The sequence below is a fragment of the Centrocercus urophasianus genome, unplaced genomic scaffold (assembly GCF_019232065.1).
Source record: "Centrocercus urophasianus isolate 14NV4802_14NV808 unplaced genomic scaffold, USGS_Curo_1.0 seq_12, whole genome shotgun sequence".
NCBI classification, from domain to species: Eukaryota; Metazoa; Chordata; class Aves; order Galliformes; family Phasianidae; genus Centrocercus; species Centrocercus urophasianus.
The window spans coordinates 33,503,092-33,522,228 of NW_024884364.1; positions in this window are offsets into that span (position 1 = coordinate 33,503,092).

A 19,137-nucleotide genomic window follows, 5' to 3' on the forward strand; every position below is an offset into this window, starting at 1 on the left:
GCATCGGCGCCGCCCCCGGGCGCTCGCAGCTCGCACGGGGACGGCGCGGCGGATCCCCCGGAGCCCAGCTCTTCCCCTTCGGCCTCGGGCGGCCGCTCTGCAACCGCCTCTACCTGGCGGGCTCTCTGTCGCCGCCGCGATGCCGGTGGCGGGGTATGAGCGAGTGAGTGAGTGAGTGAGCGAGTGAGTGAAGGAGGGAGGGAGGGAGGGAAGGAGAGAGGGAGGAGGGAGCGTGCGCCGGGGGGCGGGAGGGCGGGAGCACGCGGGATGTCCCCCCGCCCCTCCGCCCCTCTCTCCGCCGCGCGGGGCCCCGCCCACCGCCGAAAGCCGAGAGCGGGGCCCATTGACGTCACTTTGACGCCAGAGAGACGCGCGCCCAGGCGCGAGGCTGAAGGAGAGCGAGACACCGCGCCGTTGCCAAGGAACGGGCGGCGCTGACGCGCGCGCTGATGGAGCCGTCGCCCCGGCGACGGGGGGGCGGTGACGTCAGGGCGGAGGGAGGCAGGGAGGGGGCACCTGGGTCTCCCGCACCCCCACCCCGTCCCCGCCCGAGGGGGGGGAGGAGGGGGGAAACGACTCTCTGCGCTCACGTGACGCCCTCCCGTCTCCCGCCGGGGTCGCCCCCTGCCGGCGCGCGCCTCGGCAGCTGTTAACCGCCTCCCCTCAGCGCCTCCCCTCCGCGCCCGCGATGCCGTGCCCGGAGCTCGACGGAGGCGGCGCCCCGTTTGGGGACCGGGACTCACGGGGTTGCCGTCCGCGGCTCTCTGGGAAAAATGTGGGTCCCCCGGCTGGGCACCAGCACGGAGGATGAAATGAAACAAAGAGCCCCTCCGTCTGCAGTCCTCTGGCCGATTATCGGCGCGGGCTGCCCAGGGAGGTGGCGGAGTCACCGTCCCTGGTGGCTTTCAGGATAGATGTGGCACTGAGTGACGCGGCTCAGAGCGCTCACAAGCACGGGCTGACATTTGGACTGGATGGTCTTCAAGAACTTCCCAGCTGTAATGATTCTGTGATCTGATACACCTGCAGGGCTGTCATCTAGGAACAAAACTTGGGAAGTGATTGCTTCTGCACGCTGAGGCTGTTCAAGGTTAAAACCGGACATCCAAAGACATTCCCCTCAAGGTCCATTGCCAGGCGCTGAGTGGCAGATACACTCTGTTAGAGCAAGTAGACGTTCTCTCTGCACACACATAGTGACCAAACTTTGTACATTACCACTCAAATTCCAGCTTCACCCTGAAAATAAGTCTTGAGTGGTGCCTGCCTGATCAACAGACGTTGATAACATCTGTTATTCAACTTAATCTTGGTGAGAGTCAGCCTAGGTTGTTCTTAGAGAAGTAGTGCTCCAGCTGGTGACTGGACCATACTGTCTTCTCCGCACTCCATCCTGGTGCATTCACTAGGGGCTCCCAATGCCACCTGGACTTGATGAGCTTGGAGGTCTTTTCTGACCTTAATGATTCCATGACTATGAGCGGACATAGTGGTGATAGGTTGGATAGATGATCTTAGAGTTCTTTCCCAACCTTTTCCAACCTTAGTGACTCTATAATTCTATGGTCTCCTGGCCAGGATATAGTTTGTCTTAGTCTGAAGTCTTTGTCTGATCACCACCCTCAGTGGCATTCAGGACAAGTATGCCGGTCTTCCATTCAGAGGCAACTGGATCTGTCAGGCTTCTTGAAATAAAGAGATGCACAGCATGGCTGCAATCAACATGATGGTTTTCACCTCTAGCTGATGATTTTCTGGAACTCGTGATGAGAGATGGAGAGATGATGGTTCTCCACTCCATGAGTGATGTATAGAGAGCTCAGGAGGGACTCACCTGAAGGACAAAAATTTATCGTCAGGTTTTATTTATGGGTTTATTTTGTTTTGTTTTGTTTTTAATTTACACTATGAAAATCCAGGGAGAAAAATGTGGTGGTGAGCTGCGTGTCATAAACATCCATGGGAGAGATCCAGCAGCACGTTTTAGTGAAGCAAACAGGATTTTGTCTGCTTCTCTTTTCAATGAATTATGTATATGTATGCAGCACCAGTGAGGAAGCACCTCAAGTACTGTTTTCAGTTTTGGGCCCCTCACTACAAGAATGACATAGAGGCCCTGCAGTGTGTCCAGAGAAGGGCAATGAAGCACTGGGGGATCTGGAGCACAAGTCTGATAGGGAGCAGCTGAAGGAACTGGGATTGTTCAGTCTGGAGAAGAGGAGGCTCAGGGGAGAACTTATTGCTCTCTACAACCACCTGAAAGGAGGCTGTGGTGAGGTGGGAAATGGCCTCTCCTCCCAGGCAACAGTGATAGGATGAGAGGGAATGGCCTCAGGTTGCACCAAGAGAAGTTTAAGATTAGATATTAGGAATAACTTATTCTCAAAAGGAGTGGTGAGGAAGTGGCACAGGCTGCCCGGGGAGGTGTGGAGTCATCATCCCTGGAGGTGTTAAAGAGCTGTGTGGATGTGGCACTGAGGTTTGCAGGCATGGTGGTTTCCAGCATTTCTGATTCTATGATTCTATATTGCTTTCATTACCTAAAGCTACCTGGGTGCTAGCCCTTTGAGAGGCCAGTTGTGCTGCAGGCTCCTTCATCTAGAAGCATGGAGACGTAACTTCTGAGCACCTGCAGGGCTTGAAATGGAGGTGGGAGAGACCTGTGGCTTACAGAGCTGTTGTCCAGCAGCATGAGGAAGGAGCTGCTAACGTGAAGGCAATAGTATGACCCAGGCAGGTCACGGGGCTGCTGTGCCGTTCTATGGGAGGAGGGAATAGCATAGAACAGGCTATTGCAACATTCAATTAGCACTTACATGGTGCTTGGTATAACTCACACGAAAAGCTGACTTATTATTATTATTATCAAGCTAACAGTGTATTCTCCATGGAGCTTATGAAGAGGAGGTGACGCACAAACAGCATATATAGTAGCAACTGCATGTGAACAGTGCCCCAGGAGTTATAAAGAAAAAATTACCTTAATAATGGTTCCTCTGCTGTGGTGGGATTTTGCTCCCTTTAATTATAGTTGCTGTTTTCATTTCAAATTGATTAAGTGTTTTAGTCTGGCAAACAGAACCAGTCTTTTTAGAAAGAACACACAAGAAGGACAGCCCCAGGTGGGAAAGAAACTTTTTTTTTTTTTCTTTTTAAAAGACTCATGATTTTTCTTCCTCCCAAATGGGAAGAAGCGACCGGGGATTTGGTGCTGTAAGACGCAGCAGTCACCTGTGCCATGGGACGGCCTGGAGACTGTAACACTGCATCAGAGGGTTACACTGAAGAGAATCCAGGGTTTAAATTATCTGCATTAGATGAAAGAGGCAAGAAAACCGGGAATCGTTCCTGTCTGCAGAAGGTATTTAAGTGGATCTACAGTCCCTAGCCCAGAGGACGGGGTACACGGAGCTTCTGCAGTGGAACGGGGGTACATATGGTTTTCAAGAGTAATCATGCTGATGTATGATTCATTGAGAAATAAAGACGTCCTGCATCTATCACACTCAGCAGCCTTTCAGTATTTAACTTCTATTTTCATGCATAACGGTCACGACAGTTTCCGTCGGTGCTGCTCAGAAGTTGCACAGTTTTGGTAGCATCATAATTAAGTTGTTTTTCTTCCACTTTTGCTATGAATCAATACTGTCTAGGCACTATGAACCTGTTACGTGAGCCCATTTTGCCATCCTAGAGACGCTAGTGCAAGGAAAGGCGATGCTTTTGCAATGCCTGCTTTAACACTTCTGCTGCCCTCTGGTGTTTTGGATAGCCTGAGTGAGGAATCATTTCTCAGAAACATCCGTGGTCGGCAGAGGTGTAATTATGGGGCTGGCTTGTACGTAAGGAGGGTAGGAAAACAAGCAAAGTGGACAGACACTTCCCAAAGTGTCTCCACAAGGATGTTCCTCTGAGTTCCCAAGAAAAGGGAGAGTCTGGGAGGACACAACTGCTCAGTTTTTCCATTGCAGTAGTCCTGTGCTCCCTCACTAAGGGTGGCATGGTCTACGGAGGGGAATATGTAAGACTTCCAGAACTCATCTCATAGATATTTCCAGCAATTCAGCTTTTAGTCATTTCACTCAGCATTTTCTATCAGTTTCAAAACAGACAACAATAGGAACTTTCTTCACTTGAGGAAATAAAAACAAACAGAGAAATGAAAGCAATCCTTTCTGCCTGTATCACTCTCCACAGTTACAGTTAGCCTGTTTTACCATTATAGGATAGGGGTGCTGCTTGCAGGATAGCTGTATTTTTCTTTTTTCTTTTTTCTTCTTTTTTTTCAGAAAACACCAGTTGATTATTTTGAAAATCTGGTTTCTTGGGCTATTTCCAGTGTCCTGTCGTTTACACGGTGTAATTGAGTAAAACCTTGCGGAAGTCAATAGAGTTGCTCCTGGTAACATCAGTGTGAATCTGGCCTAGAAAAACACAAAATGGAAGGTGCCAAATTCCAGACAGTATAGTCACATTTGAAGTAAAGGAGATGACATAATCAGCTAAAAGGTTTGTAGGCTTGTTTTAAAGACAAAGCGTTATCTTAGGAGGGGAAAAATAAGCATAAATATTTCTAATATAACTTCAAAGAGTCTTTGAATTTGAAAAAAAGTGTGGCTGCAGCCACAATTATAGCAAAAACACTCTTGACTTTCAAAGCTAGAATATTCTTACTGAGGCAACACAGTAGTACCCAGGAATATATTTCAAACTGCTTGAATGTCTCTGGTCAGAGTGTTGCATCACAGTTACATAATTACCACCACAACAATGAGCTTTTGCCATTAATGTTTATGACATTGCATTATTAATCAGGCATTTTACTGACCTAGTACATTGAGCTTGTCTTGTAGAACAAAGGTACGTGGGGCTCCTCTTCACCCTTCATCCTCGCCTAGGGCCATAAAACAGCTTTTTAAAGGCGCCAGGTATGTAGGGTTCTTTCCCAAAAAATAAAAAGCTACAAAATCCACCAGTAATACCAAGGCTTTGACTGTTCTTGTTTGCACTAAGGGAAGTACAAACACAGAACAAACAAGACAGTTGATGCCCTTGAGATTGTCTTTTATTGTCACTGGTTCCCTTCCGTATTCGTCGTGCTGATAGCGCTCCACTGTGCTGGGGCACGTGAACCTCACTGACGACTGGCTGCAAACAAATGAGACAGTTATGAAAAAAGAGAAGTGAGCCAGGTTATTTCCATCACCCGAGATAAATAAAATGCAAAAATGAAACAGTCAAAATTGTGTTAAGCAACGTATATGAGTTAGGGTTTTTTTCAGTTGTTTGAGCTTAATGATCAGAGGCAGTAACTCCTGCAAGTGAACACGCACCTTGTAATCTAATCATGCCCAATTAAATTGAGCTGGAAGTCATTTTATAATACGTGGGCTGTTTTTCAGGGATAGTGAGCATCCACCATTTCTGCTGATTTTAATGGAAACTGTTATTGCTCAGCATCTCTGAAAATGCATCTGCATCTCCTGCAAGGTAAAGCATGCATTCTGTCAAAGACTGTGACGTACATTTGTACATTTGTGTGTCCTGAGCCTGGGAAAACTGCTTTAACTGCAAAGCCATCTTTCACTCTCTAATTGAGTGACTGATGTTAATTTACAGCTGGTGCAACAATGCTGCATACATGCCAGGTGTCGTACAGTGTGTACAGCAGACAGCTGTTGCATGTTGGTGTTCACACAGGGTGGCCTTTCTGCAAGATCAGCACCTGCAGTTTAATGTCAGTCCCCTACTTCCTAGTGGCATGTGGGCAGGCAGGCTAGTCAGATGTAGTCGGCTCACCTTGTGCTGCTCTCAGGCTATGCCATTTTACCAGCAGCTTCTGTTGGGAACATGTCTTACTTCCGACTGCTCCCTGAAACACCATAGACACAGTGGTACCTCATGTATTGTTTTGTTTTTGGGGGGTTTTTAGGCCACACCTGACAGAGAAGCTTAGCAGTCTGAGATCTGCCAGAAGCTGCTGACTCAACATCCAAAATCAAATAGTAAGATTGTTTTTCACATAGCAAAAAAAAGCCCTGCTGGGACAAGCCACAGGGGCTGCCCCGCATAGGTCCTGAACTGTCATACAGGAGTCAGAAGCAGGTCACCCCATCATCCATGACTGGTGGTTTCACCACCTTGGGGCACTCCAACATGAGGCAGGGCTCTCAGTGGGAGCTCCGCATTCAAATAAGAGCCCGAACTGTTGAGGCCAAGTTCTCTTGTGCCCATCCTGCCATGTTTTGCCTGGGATCTTTCCTTTTTGGCATCTCTATAGACAGGCAACTCTGCAGGCCTGATGGACATGGTGGGAAACCAGCCCCTCCGTTCAGCTAGTTTGGGAACCCTCTTACAGGCAGGCCAGAGGACTGAAGATCATTTCCTGTGGCTTTATGGTTGCTGGGGCTGCCACAAAGTTTTTCTGCTCGGGCAAGGGCTGCCAGTTATTCTCCAGGCAGTGTGGATGCCCTCCCTAGGGACTGGGTGGCCACTGCACAGGCAGGAAGGTAACTCAGCCTCGTTCCTTGGGGCTGACCTTCACCAGCATCCTATTGCTTTTTACAGCTGTGGCATTGGATGCAACAGTGCCCCGGCAGTGCAGCTGTGGGTGATGTTGACACGCGCCCAAAAGGAAGCAGCTTGAGACAATGGGGTTCGTTGCACACGTGTTTTGTTTATAGCCACCAATGTTTGTTGTGCTGGAAATAGTGACCCAAATGTAATGGTTTCTATGTCCTCTCGCTCCATCCTCTGCTCTCCTCACTTGTGTGTGACTCATGCAGAAACCTACATACCCTTCCCAAGGGATAACATGAATGACAGCCCCCTCACATTTCCTCTATATTCATGCAGCAGCTCCTGAGATCCATTGCGCTCTTGCTGCAGTCTGAAGTGGAAAGGCAGTCGCTTTCCTGATGTCCCACATAATTGCTTTATCTGCTTGTGGCTGGCTGTACCTCTGCCCAGCAAGGGGCTATGCACTGCCTTTTTTGAAGAGGGTTTTAGCAGCATTTGGTCCACCATGTGCTGAAAAATCAAGAGCTTCTCCCTTCTCCCTTCCCCCCTCTACTTTGCTTGCTCTGAAAGAAAGCAGAAACAAAATCAAAGTCACCGTTGCAGCACTGTGCCTGTGGTACAGCTATCCCATGGGGAAAACCTGATATATCCACCTATTGTCTGAGCCACTACTGAGAAACCTTAGTGAATGAGCAAGTTACGATAACAGGTATCCTTCCGTACAGATTAACGCGGTATTTGCGTCCGATATTTCCTGCCATGCAGCACAGATTGTTTGTGCTGATGGACAAGTGAGAAACACAACTTTCCAAAGGGGGGAGAACTGCTGCAACATACCTTTACTGTCCTCCTCTGGAACAGCATATTAAATTCATTTTCCATCCAATGCTGTAAACACATTTTCTATAATTCCTACTATGTCAGATGCACTGTAATCTGTCCTTTCCTACGTCAGCCGCATTGTTGTAATCCCCCCCCACTCCGATGTCAGGAAAGCTGTAATCCTCCTCTTATGTTACATAGGAGCTGCTTCTCTGACATTTTCAATTGCATTCATCCAAAGGCAGGCAGAGCGGGGACGGAGAACAAAACACCAGTTTCTATACCATGAATGTAATGAGTTCTCTGGGGTTTTGAGTGTGCACGTGGGTGTTTGAAAGTGAGGTCAAACACGCTTTGCACACTTTGGAGCTTGCTTTTTCTAGTCACAGACCAGACAAAGATTACTACTGCTGCAGAACATGAGAAGTTCAGCAGAATTTTTGCATGACGTTGAATCATGCATCACACATCCTCACATGCTGGTTCTGCCTGTAGGCTGGGATGAAGGGGAAGACAATATATAGCACTTCACAGAACAAGAGGGTTAGCAAAGACCTTGCTTCATAAGCCCCAAATGGCAAAATGACTCCCATCAAGGAGTGGGGGAGGCGGGCTGGCTCACAGTCTGTGAGTGGGACACCAAGACAATCTATTTCCAAGTACGTACGCATATACGTTATGCCTCAGTCCCAGGGCTGAGTGAGAGTCTATGAACAATAACACACAAAAGGCAAATTTCTTACATGCAGTTCTTGGCACAAATCAACACACAGCTTCCGGAGAAGAATACAGGGCATATGGCATCTAAATATATGCGATCATGGGTGACAAAACATAGAAGAACTTTTTGGATGGAGTTGTTAGCATCCTGAAAATATCTTTCACAGGATGGATAGTGACAAGACAACTCAAAACCAGATGGTTCTACAGTGATTGTCTCAAAAGAGCTCTAACTTTGGGATAGAGTAAGCAGTTTGTGTTACTGGAGGAGACTGTGATGCTTGAATAGGAAGCCAGGTGTCTGTATGTGAGGTAGAAACACGCTTCTTGTTACATGACTGATAGAAGCAGAGAGAAGACAGCATTATCCTTATATTCAGCAGTGTGAGGCATCTTCAGAAGCTCTTCACATTGCACTTTCCAGATCAGTTTTGAGTTTCTTTCTGCTAATAACCATCACTTCTCAGAGAATCAGTGGCAAAGCTTTTATTTCCCTGATCAATGTATGCTTTTCTGATTGGCAAATGATGCCCAAGTTTTGTAGTACACACATGGAGAAAGACCCTTACAATTAGGTCTGTGATTACCGGTCTTGTGGATAACATAGACTGACATCTCAATTTAAAGAGATGCCTTTAATGAAGATGATTTTGGATCAGGCATCCTTTCGTTGGATGCTGTTTTCTTTATTAGTATTTTAGTTTTTCATACCATCAAGGTTATCTGATTATAAGAAATGCCACACTCTGTAAGTAGAGTATTTTAAGGAATAACGTTGCTAGATGCATAAAACATAGAGGGTCAGATGAGTAAGAGACCAAGTTATATAGCAATTCCCACTTCAAACCAGGGTGAGAAAATCAGGATCTGAATTCATTTGGAACTTCTGGACAGTGAGTTGCCTGCATGGTCCTGAGCTCTGCGGCATGGATTCTTCCAGCGAGCGTGATCCTGCTTTCAGAAGTCACTCATCCCACCAGGGGGTTTTGAGCTGAAAGCCTCTAAGTTCTGTCATTCACAAAGGAAGCAGGAAGGGCATGAAGAAAGAACACAAAATGGGTATTGATTTGCACTGGGTCCCACTGGGTCCCAGTCTTTCACAGAGTGGCAATAAAAACTAATCTGGTGGCTGAACCTTTTCTGAAGTCTCATTAGTTAATGACAGTAAGAGATAATGTATAAGAACATCAGTATAATTTCTAATTTGCTCTTTGACAGCACAAAAAAATTCCTATTGTATGTAATATCAAATATGGTGTAACCCGTGACTAAAGGCTTTAACCTACCAGTGATGTTGACTAATATTTTCCTCAGGCAAAAAGTAAATTTCTCAGCTTCAAAATCTAAGGGATAAGCCATTAAAGAGACATGCACCTTCTCTGTTAGTGCTGGAGGGTCCTTCTCTGGATGCTTTAAAGGAAGTGGAATCAGCTACCTCACAGAGCACACATTGAAGTGGATGAGCACAAGCTTGCAGTGTAGTACAAGCAAGTACAGGATACAGGAACTTGTCACCACGAGTGGAGTGAGGCTGTGGTGAAAACATCCATTACCGCATCTTCCCAGGACAGGAAGGTATTATAGAGCAGCCTACAGTAGGATCCCCTGTTTTCAGCATCTCCATTTTTATGCTCTTTTTCCTAAGCAGGAGGCTTGTTAAATAATACAGCAGCCACATGAGAGATTGTACTCCTGCAACAACCTTTATGAAAAGGAAATATTGATTTGGGAATTGGGGGCTAGGAAAAAATGCCAAGACCAAACCCACAGAATGAGCAATGAATATTACAGGCATGAACAGCAAAGCAGTTCACCAGTGACCCTGTGCTGGTCAGTACAGCCATTCACTAAGGAATTACTGGTGACAACAAACTATCAAGAACCAAGTGTCCAGTTTCAGAAACAGACAATCTCACTTGAAAACACTGCTAGTGGCAAATTGCCTGGGGCTGGAAGAGAGCACCAGCCTCCACAGTCACTCACAGCCAGTCCGGTGGCCCCAAGCTGTGCTGTAACCCCTGTACCAGTATCAGTTCAAGGGAGCACCACTGCTGAAAACCTCCCTGCATACAGTGTATGGCTGCAGGCTTCCTTGCCTTGGGGAGAGGACAGTGTTTCCCAACACTCCTCTTTTGCTTCAGCGATGCACCACCACTGCCCACATAATAGAGATGCTTACTTGGGATGGGGCAACTCACTCCCTCACCTCCACACACCACCCCTCCCCCCCCCCCCCAAAAAAAAAAAAAAAAATATTTTGGGAAGCTTTAGAAGAAAGGAAATCACCAGTGACCCTACTGGAAGCAGACACAGGTGTTGCTCTTGGGCTCCCTGCTCACTCAGGTGCCAGTGCCTCATGAGGCTGGATGGAGATCTGGGAGAGGAGGTCGCAATAGTTAGGCTGGAATGACAAAAAAAAAGAAAGCAAAAAGTAAAAGAAAGCACAAACTGTAATGTTTTCCCCCTTTCTGCGTATGGTTTTCAGTGCTTTATGGAAACTCTTAGATTTTCCTCCACCGTGAATACAAATTGCCCCTCAATTGCAAGCTTTTCCCTTTCATCGCCTTTTTCTCTCCACCTTCATTTCCCCATCTGTAAAGCTTGTAATGGCTCTGCCCATCCACAAGCAAACCAGATCCCTCAAACACTGTAATTATGTGCTAAATGCCATAATTCTGCCTGCTTGGAGGTCGACGGGCTTTCAGCCAAGGCATCACCTGGAGTGCAGAGGTAATAGAAGGCACACGCAGCCACCAAAGAGCAGAGTTTGGTGGTGTGGTCTTTGGTTTTCGGAAGCTGCAGTGCCTTTCTGCGTAAGCAGCCCCATGCAGTCAGCAATCAGCACATCTTCATTATTCACCCTGTGAAGTATATGAGGCGTTTGTGAATTTTGGCCGAGAGCGTACAAAGGATTTGGACAAGCCGCAGTAACACGCCGGTGATGCCCGCAGAGTGGATGCGGTGAGGCTGGCAGGGCTGGCTGCCCACCCACCAGCTTTGATTTTCTGCTCAGTGACCAGCGTTACATTTTGGCTGTAATTAATGTATGCACGAGGAGAAGGAAAAAAAAAAAAAAAAAAAAGGAAAGAAAGAAAAAAGGAAAAGGAAAAAAAAGGGAAGCTTTTGCATCTGCTCGGGGACCTAATCTTGCACAGTGGGAAAGTGCTGCAGAGGGTCAACTCGGAGCTCTTTTTTCTCTAGCAGGATCTGAATCCCGCAAGCATTCAGGTGCTTTTGGAAGCTGAAATTAATGAGCAGTTTCCCCGTTTACAGGAGCTGGTCCCCAAGGTCTGATCCACAGCCCAGAGAGCACACATGCTGATTCAACGGGCCTTGTGCAGACAGGGCTGACACCTCCTCCTTGCACACACAGCACTTTTAATGTCGACATTGTGTCAAACAGTGAGAATGAATGCTTCCCTAATAATTGCTCTCAGGGAGAAGTCACATTATAGTCAAGGCATCCCGCAGAAACATCGTGAGTCAGAGGAGAGGCAATTCTGCGACAATCATGCAGTTAGCTGGGGGCTGGGATGTGAAGAGCAGGCAGATCCCTATAGGATAGTAATTTGGGTTCTGTCATCCTTCATTTTCCTATTCTGCTGCTAAGGTGCTGTGGCTCTGAACCCCTGGCCAGGATTATTTCACTGTCCATGTCTGCACCCTTTGCATTCTTGGCTTGCATCAGACTTTGGTCCTTCTGACACCATCCTACAGGGTCAAGTCCTTCTGCGACAGGCAAAAGGAGCACTATAATGTTTTCAATAGCTCTTTAGGAGTCTGTTGACCCAGCTGTTGATGGAGATGCTGAAAATATACACACACATACATGTTGATGACATCCAAACACTGCTGAGCAATAACAGGCAGCAGGGCTAGAGTGGTACTCCTGCAGGACAGCAGGGCACTGTCTGATGGGCGGACACCTGGAATGGCTGGTTTTCTGTACCAGGTGAAGTTTGCTATGGGTTGGAAGTGTCAGACAGGTGGGCTCCTGCATTTAATCTCTCCCAGATGGAACGTCCTACGCCAGTGGTTGTGTCTCACAGGCAAAATTGTTAAGGGACTGTTGAGGTTTCATAAATATCGTATTACCAACTGGTACATTCAGTGTCCAGAGTTGCAAAAAGACAAGCTGGGGAATGGCAGCTCTCTGAGCATAGCGAGTGGTGCTGGCAGTCATTAAGGAGGATTCTTCGTACTTTTTATTTCTTTTCAGGCTGATAGCTTGTCTGCAAGAAAAATGCTCTCCATTAGCCATGGCCTGTGCAGATCCTGTTCAGCAGCCAACATGTCAAGGGGATCAGAAAGCCTTCAGAACTCAGCAGCAGCATTTTGTGCTTGGGGCACAGAGCTGGGGTATGGGAAACCCATCTGCTGCTCTGACTGCACAGTCTCTGGGTCTCCCACAGGCACCCTCAACTGAGGGCAGGAGGTGGTAGCACAATGACATGTTTTGTGAGAAGAGCCCAAAGCCAAAGGAAAGCGGACACATTGAGGTGTTGCTGAGGACCACGTGAGGCGCTTCATCCCATGCAAAGCTCATTTCTCTTTATTTTCACAGCCACAACCACAAGAGCAGCTGTCCCCCTCCATTCCAGCTGACTCCAGCTGGGGCATGGCAATTCCAGGCACATCTCAGACAGAGAGGAAACACGAGGGAGAGTAGACTTTATGGCTGTGACCCTTGAAGCTTGCAGCTTGTCTTACTGTCTGTGGCAGGTAGCTTTCTCTGAATGAATTGCTACACTGCAGCAACCTCTTGTGCTTGATAACAGAGGGAGCGTGTGTTTGTGACGAAACAAAAATTGAGAATAAAACTGATGGGAATATATTTTTTTAAGAAGTAAGTGATATGAGAAGTGAGTACAAGCATTTTCACAGGAACTAGCTGCTTCTTGCCATTGGGTCAGTGCCTTTGCCCCGCACATAAACAACGCTACATCTCACAAGGAAATCTGACTGTAGTGGGCTGCCTGAATGAGGAGATATTGCTATCCCAAGGCCCCAGAGAGGAACAAACAATATTGAGCAGGGAGCATAGGTGAAAGACAAGCTGTGTGAGGTGAGCTGGGGAACATGGATGAGTTGCTGGGTGGGTGAAATCCAGTCGCTTCATGGCCACAGAAGCTGCCTGCAGAGATGGGAAGTTGGAAGCATGTGCAGGATCTGGAACTGGAGAGAGTGGAAGGAGAGATGAGGCCCTGGTGCTCCCACATGAAAGGAAAGAGTGGGAGGAAAGCTGAGCTGAGCTGAGCTGTGGGCAGAAGGTTCTCAGCCCACTTCAAATGTCAGGGCAGAGGCTTAGCCAAATGTGGAAGGAAAGGGGAGGGCATGAGAGGGATGGGGAATGTAGGTTTGACAGGAGAGAAGAAACAGATGAGTTCAGCTGCCCTGCTCTGAATAAGCAGGTGAGAATGGGCTAGGATGAGGTTATAAATCAGTCCAGTTCTTGGCGGTCTATTAAGATGGCAGGGATTTGGGTAGAAGGGAGGCAGCACTGTAGAAACAGAGGAAGGAGAGGATTTAAAGATGTTACGTGCTTGTGTGGCCCCTCAGCCTGTGAGAGACAATCTGCTAATGCTGGAGATTTGATGGATGAGGTGAGCTGTGGCCAAGCTCAGCAGAGAGCTGAGAACTGGCTCCATTGTGCCCAACACAGAGCATAGTCTGGAGTGAGGAGACATAGCATGTGGTGGGAGGTATCCTGAAATCCCTGATAAGCACTGAGCACTGTGTGGTAGGAATGAGCAGCCTTTCAGGGCCCTCAGTGATAAACTGAAGAGAGATCAAACTGTGGTTGGAAAGGCTGGTTGGTCCTGATACAGGTTGCCTCAATCTTGAAAAGACTGAGGACCATACAGTCTGAACGGCCAGGCCTGAGGGCTGGGGCTTCTTAATGAAGGACTGGTCATAACCACCAGGTAACTGGGCAAGCATGAAATTGCACTGCAGTACCTTCTGTTGCCTTTTCCCACTGGTTTCCTCTGCCCCAGCTGCCCTGCAGACCCTAGCAGCTCAGGAGGAGAGGAGGTGTCATGGGCAGCCCTCTGTTTTCATCTGATGCCAGAGGAAGCTTCCTCTCATCTGTCACACTGGTGAGACCTGACACCATGCTCAGGTCTCACCTCCATCAGCTTCCGTGATCTCCATTCCCCCAGGCTCCCAAGAGGGTTTGAGCTCTCTTGGCATTTTGATATGGTCCTCACGTGTCCCATCTACCAAAGGAGGTTTCCCTGTGATGGGCTCCTTTGGGGAGCTGCACCCGCATGCAGTGCCTTGTCCTAGCAGAAGAGCAGAGGCTGCTGGCAATGCTACTTTTATCTTGAGCTACCTTCCTCTGCCTGCTCATCCCATCCCATCCCATCCCATCCCATCCCATCCCATCCCATCCCATCCCATCCCATCCCATCTCACCCCACCCCATCCCACCCCATCCCATCTTATCTTACATTTGGGATAGGAGCAGCCTTGGGAAGAACAGACTGTACAAAAGCAGCGGTTATATAAACATGATGCAGGAAAATAAAAAACAAAAAGCCACCATGAAAGCATCAACTGATGGGGCTGCAAAGGCCTGACCCAAGAAAGCACATCTCCATTGAGTCACACCAGTGGCCCAGCCTCCTGGTTCCTGTGCATGGGTGAGGTGTGATAAGCAGTAATGCAAGACTCAGGAAGGACAGTTTTGAAGAACTTACACACCTGGGCTTTCTTTGAGCTCTGGACCACATTTGTTCTCCAACACCTCCTACAGATTTCTGCTGCCAACTTGTCTGTCCCAGACTTTAATGGCAGGGGAAACAGGACAGCAATATAACCTGATCTGGTGGGGACAGGAAGTCCTCCTGCAGCGCTTTCAGCCATGCTGCTGTCAGCAAGCAATGATAATAGAAGGGAAGTTCTGGTTTTCCAGCAAGCAGTATTTTCCTAAGGTTTCCTGTCCCTTGTAAGTCACTGGGGGATTTTTCGGTGAATAGAATGAAATCCTAGTACAGAGATATAAAAAAAAAATGCATGCAGTGGCCAGGAAAGCTGCTTTATCAGCTTATAAGTTGTGATTTGGCTACAAGACCGTGATGGACTGTGAGAGCAGAGTTTTAAAGGCCAGATCTTCAAGTGGAACATACCACAGTGTGGCTCCTCAGTCTGAAAGATCTATAGTATTCAAAACAAAGCACTAATCTGGTATTATTTAGCCCACCACAGACTTAATTAAATCCTTGTGTCCATGAGAAGCACCTCAAGCTGAGTTTCAATGCTGAAGGACCCCAATCTCATCATGAGTTTGCATGTGGAGGTGCCTTTCACTATCTTACAGTGCATCATGGCTGCTCTCCGCTGCTGTCCCCTCCTTCCACATCCTCAGGCATCAGCCAGAAAATTGTTCTCAAACAGGCACCAAGAAAAAGCAAAGTTCTTGGCTTTAAAAATCCACAGCTTGTGTACAGCTGAAGAAATTCTCTCAGAGGCTACTATATCATCCCGGCCATCACACAGGAGGCATTTTCAAACCGCACTAATGGGCAGTGAGGTGCAGGCTCTAAGTGCTGTTTTGGACCTTCTGGAAAAGGTCAAGATCCTGTTTCACCTCCATTAATGTCACTCCAGTCACTTTCGATAATATTGAATATCAAAGGGGAAAAAAAATAAGATAAAAAAAATCTTAAAAGCTTTTCAAAAATACCACATTTTTAAAGGCAGTGGTATTTGATTTAAAGTGGTTTTAAAGAGAAAGAAAGCATGAAAGAACAAACCTTTCTTCTCCAGATTCCCAAATTCTGGGCTCGGAACCAGCTGGGACATAATTTGGTGTCTATTAGACACTGTGGCAACTAGAGCTGCCCATGGTAGCGCTGATGTACAATCACAGAATGATTTGGGTTGGAAGGGAGCTCAAAGCCACCCACCTCAACCCCTGCCATGGTCAGGTTTGTCCCCCACCAGCTCAGCTGCCCAGGGCCCCATCCAACCTGGCCTTGAGCACCTCCAGGGATGGGGCACCACAGCTTCTCAGGGCAGCTGTGCCAGAGCCTCATTAACCTCTCAAAAATTTCTCCCTGCTGTGGCCAGAGGAGATGAAGGTGTCCCCTGTCTGTCCTCGCTTCTGAAGCAGCACAGAGTGAACAGAACAAGAGTTGGGCTCTGCCATTGCCATGGTGTCTCGCTGGATCAAATAAAGCTTGTGAGCATTGGTTAATGGCCAGAAGGAAAAGAAATGGCAGTCATAAGCTCTGAGAGACAGAAAGTGCTTTCCGTCATGCACAAATGCCGCACCACATTTACAGCCCTTGGCCAGCCTTGTTCAGACGACTCCAAACTGATGACAAAAATGAATGCCACGCTGTTTTTTAATGCTTCCCTCAAAGGATTATCTAGCAACAAACACTGCACTCAAAAAAAGTGCTGCAGTTGCAGTTTGAGATTTATTTTAACTCTTCAGGAAAACAAAATCTCTGAATCAAAACAAGAAGAGCCACGAAGGAGTGTGGGAAATTTCTCCCTAAATAAACGTGAGGTGACATCGCTTTGCTCCCTTTGCCCTGACCAGGCTGCTCGGATGCCGTTCAGAGAGGAGAGAGGATGTGTGGTCTAATGAGTAACACAGGATTTGGCTACAGGACCGTGAGTTGAGGAGCATCCCTGGCAGATCATTAATCGCCTGTGACTTACTCATGGTTAAATGGGGGGCAGCAGCTCAGGAACACACTGAGCATTTAATCCATCAGGGTTTGGTCACTGCTCTCAAAGCACAGCACAGGAACAAGCCACTTCCCAAGTGCTTCTGGGCACAGAGGAACCAGTCTGTACTTTCCATGTCCCCCCATGCATTGAGGACGTGGCAGCAGGGTTGGGAGTCAGTCTCCACTGCATGGAGAGCCAAGTGGGATGTTTTCAGGCATCTCGGACTGGAGAAAGATTAACTATTATTACTAGATAAGGCATTTTCCATCCAAATATGACATTTGAAAAAAATAGCCCATTACTAAATAAGCATTTCTGAGAAGCCTGAGAGAAAATAAAGCTTCCCCCTTTGCCTTCTTTCAAGAATGAAACAAAAAATTGTTGAAATTGGATGGCTGCCAGCAGGGCTGAAATTTCACTTTCCAGCAGTCTCTGTGGCCACCGTGCCCCAAGGGTATGGAGGGGTATGCAGCTGGGCTGTACCACTGCCCTGGGGGCTCTTGGATGCAGCACTAAGCAAGGAGGCAGCTTTACCAATGGCTTCCTTTCTTCTGGAGGGCTGCCCGCCCATCTAGCCCATATCTGGCTGAGGTGGCCCCATTTTTGTGTGCACGCACCCCTTGGGCGTGGGGCTGGGATCTCACTGTCAAGCATCCTCTGCAACATGCAGCTGGGCAGTCCTGCAGGCTGTTAAAGCAGAGAGAAACTTCTCCTTGAGAGAGTGTCCTGCATGCTGAGGATGAGGCAAGGCAAAGTGGATGCTCAGCTGCTATGGGCAATTTTACAGCCACAATTCTTCTTTGCACCATCAGGCACTGTAACCATGTGTGGGCTGATGCACAATAAATGCCAGGGCTGCATTCTCCACCTTTGCCAGTACAAGTGCATCACCTTCCAGTATTGCAGTGCTGTGTCCGTGTCAATTCCTGCTCCAGCTGACGTCTGACGAAAGGCTTCTCTGATAACCCCGAAGGTCAGCACAAGGCCTAGGTAGAAAACACTGGCAGGGAGAATGCTTGGTCATTCAATTGCTACAGCCCTCAGCACTCACAAATGTGGGGCTGGAAGGAAATTAGTTGAGAAATATGAGGTCTTGCAGAGAGCTGCAATAGCAGCAGGGGAAGCACTCTCAGTGCAAAGGTCCTGCACAAAGAGCGGTCCTCATGGCACCATGCATGCACCCAGCAGGGACTTATGATATCCCTGGGAGCTGGCTGCACAGCCTGGCTTCCCTCGTGATTTCTGAGAGCTTTGGGCTGGCTCCAGCTGTCTGCAGACTCGTAGGCAGCCCCACATGCAAAAAACATCTCCAGAGTTGTCTGTCAAGGGAGGTGACGCAGCTTCTGCATATTTAACATGTCCTAGTGAGCAAAGGGGAAAAACAGTTCAGTGACAGGCAGCTGTTCTTGGTATTAGTACCTCTGACAAAAATGTCCCAGTTCTTCATTTCTCAGTTCCTTCCTTCTCTTGCAGCTCTATGCTAGCAAACTTGCCCACCTTTTCTGTTTCCACCTCTTCTAGCTGAAGGATTGCCGAGCACCTCAGGGGAGAGGAGATGCTGGGAGTTCTTCTGGAAGGAGTATTCTCGTGGTAGGGATGTACCAGAAGCACAAACTCATATCTGCAGTATGTATTCATATACACATACATACATACATACATATATATATATATACACATATAAAAGGTAATCAAGCATGCAGCTGCCCTTTCCTTCTGCTATAAGTTCACCCCTTCCACAGTGCCTCCTACAAATCACCCTGCATCCTTTATCTCAGCTCACCCCCTCCCTCTCTTAGCCTCGGGCTCAGATGCTTAAGCACTGTTGAGTACAGCTCCTGTTCCCCAGCAGTCTGCAGAGGCCACCCTTGGCTTGCCTCCTCAGTCATGAATGCTGAGAGATGCTCACCAGGCTACTCTGAGACAGCCAAAATGCTTTTAAAGGTGTTGGAGAAGTATCAACCTGCAGTTTGCTGAGGACACACAGCCTTCAGAGCTTTGAGACACAGAAGTGGTTGCATAAAGCCCCTTCCCAAACCCCAAGACAACGAGCTGTGCTGTTCCTAAAGGTGCTGCCAGTTTGCCCATCAGTGCCAGGGACATTTCACACACACAGCAGAAGACATCCCTGCCTCCATGCTGGAGGTGTTCCCAAAGCGTGCGGGAGGCAGCACCCAAAGTCACATCCTACCCCTCGGGTAACCTGCCCAGGATGGGTAATCCCACTGGAGACACTGCAAGAAGCAGCCTGCCACGCTCCTGGGAACAGCCCACGTTCCCACAGTGCCCATGGCAGCTCTACAAAGCCATTCCTGGGGAAGTTAGGGACAGACTGAAGCCTCTATTGTGTATTGAGTAAGCTCTCGCATTTGCTTATCACGACAACGTCTG